The sequence below is a fragment of the Egretta garzetta genome, unplaced genomic scaffold (genome assembly GCF_000687185.1).
Source record: "Egretta garzetta isolate BGI_Z169 unplaced genomic scaffold, ASM68718v1 scaffold333, whole genome shotgun sequence".
Classification (NCBI taxonomy): Eukaryota; Metazoa; Chordata; class Aves; order Pelecaniformes; family Ardeidae; genus Egretta; species Egretta garzetta.
Genome location: NW_009259179.1, coordinates 2,063,845 through 2,066,402, shown reverse-complemented (window position 1 = coordinate 2,066,402; position 2,558 = coordinate 2,063,845).

Below are 2,558 nucleotides of genomic sequence, written 5' to 3'. Positions count from 1 at the left end.
TGTTCCACTTGGATATCCCCAATGCCAAGCACCAGAGAACAAACTGTAAGGACTGCAAGTTTAGGGTCACTGTAGCGTGGGGTTTATGCAAGCTTGCCGAGCATCTTGGCACAAGAGCGGCTTTGGTCAGAATTCATTCGTCTGCAAATAGTGAGGGCAAGTGTGGATTCAGAGCATGTGCCTGCACGTGGAGCTGAGCCAGTCCGAGCTGTTTTCGGGGGGGCATTAGCGGTGAGGCAAATCCTGTTTGTCTCTTTGAGGGATGCAGTAGCCGAAGTGATGATAAAATCAAACAGCAAGTTAGACATATCCCAGTGAGACAGTTTATTTCCTAACCGTGGCAGGTTGGTGACAGTGGTCTTACAGGTACAAATTAGATTGCTTGAGATGGTGTTTACTGGCTGATACATAGTTTGACAGGTACAAGAATGACAATGAACTATTAAGGGACTGTTAATATTATATTACGTGTTTCACCATGCAGCCCATGAAAGCTCCATAAAGGATTTTCTTAACTGTTATCAGTGAGAATTGGCATCAGTTATATAGCGATGCTCAAGATGTTCACTCAGGGCCCTTTCTCCAGCCAGTGTTTGGTCCTGTCTAATGCTCTGGTTAAACCAGCTTTCCTAATCCAAGCCACTGCTGCAGGTTGGAAGTTGCAGTCCCACTGAAGTCCAGGCCAGGACCGTCCCAGATGGGAATGAAACTGAGCATTTGCAGTTTGCTGAAGTTCTTTAATCTGAGGTTTTGCTGCTTAATATAGTGTTCCTGTTTTTCTCTGAAATGAAACACTCCCAATATTTGAATGAGGAAAAAAAATTTTTTTCAGCATCAAAACCCAGAAGCACTTAAATGTTGTGTTTTCCCCTTCTTGGCTCTAGCTGTTGGCATGGTAAGATCAAAATGGACAGGGTGCTCCCAGGGCCCTCTCAGCACTGGTATTCTGATTTTGCATGTCCTCTCTGGTTGAGATGCACAGGGTTTGGTGCAAAGCTGCAACAGTAGTCCAGCGATCTCGTTTCAGTGGGGTGAACAAGCAGACCTTAGAGCACACCCTAAGGTTGTAATTCTACAGTTGTTGTTTTTTCCTTGCTGATTTTCATGCAGTGATGGTTGCACAAAAATCAAAATCCCCTTGTGTTACATGCTTGCATATGCTTATGGTCCCGAGCTGCTTGCCATCTAAATAAACAGAATTATTACCCTGTGCAAGAAATGCTGTTATTTTTATTGTTATTCATTTAAAATGATGGAAAGTCAGGCACAAAGAAAACAAAATGTTTTTTTCCAGTGTCTGCACAGTGAGATTGTGACAGGGCCAGGAACTGAGTCCAGGTGTCCTGAGTCCCAGCCCAGACCTTTAAACACCAAAATATCCTGCTTCTTGTGCATTCAGAGTGTTCTGGCAAAAGTTTCCCCAGAGTGTTTCATAATTAATGTTAGTGCTAGTCTCTGAATGTGTCTTACCAGTTAGGAATTTGCTTTTATATACACTCATCCACTTAAAAACTCCGCAAAACTTAGCAGCTTTTGGCTTCTTTGTGTTACTTGAATGTTTCTAAGGCAAATATGGGACGTGATAAATTGAAAAGTGTTGAGTTGAAATGTTCTGCTTTGAGTCCACTTAGTAAAATCCAAAGGTCACCTCTGCTGTGAAGAGCCAGCAGGACTAGACACAGTATGAGCTATGAGCCTTTTTTCAAGGGTGGAAAAGGGATTTTCTGCTGTGTCCAGAAATCAGACTCTTCCTATCTCACAGGAGTGGATTTTATCCAGGAAGAGCTAAGCCCATCCTAAGATCTGTGACAGTTTTTGACAGCTTTCTGAAAAGGAGCTAGAAGAAAGAGCATCCCACAACAGACTATTGCGGCTTGCGTCTCAAGAGTCCAGTTCTCTGGCTGAGCAGGTCAAAGAGTGGATTAATAGCAGGTCAGCAGCTCATGTGTCTCCAACAAACCTCTTGCCCCATCTCAACCTCTCTAATTACTGGCTGCAGTGGCAGTCCCACCTACACTCAGCACGACCGGAAAACTCCCATCATGAGATGCTCTGCTTGGTCCTTTATCCTGTATCAGATGCTTCCCAGCTGTGATGAGGTTTTCCAGGATGGGATTTTGCTGAGATGAGCTTTTTCAGTGTGGGATCATAGAATCGTCTAGCTTGGAAAAGACCTTTAAGATCATCAAGTCCAACCGTTAACCTAACACTGCCATCCCACCATTAAACCATGTCCCTAAGCACCTCATGCACCCTTCTTTTAAATACCTCCAGGGATGGGGACTCGACCAGCTCCCTGGGCAGCCCATTCCAGAGCCTGACAACCCTTTCTGTGAAGAAATTTTTCCTAAATTCCAACCTAAACCTGCCCTGGCCCAACTTCAGACCATTTCCCCTCATCTTATCGTTTGTTACCAGGGAGAAGAGGCCAACCCCCACCTCACTACAGCCTCCTGTCAGGTAGTTGTAGAGGGCGATAAGGTCTCCCCTCAGCCTCCTCTTCTCCAGACTACACAACCCCAGTTCCCTCAGCCGCTCCTTGTAAGACTTGTGCTCCA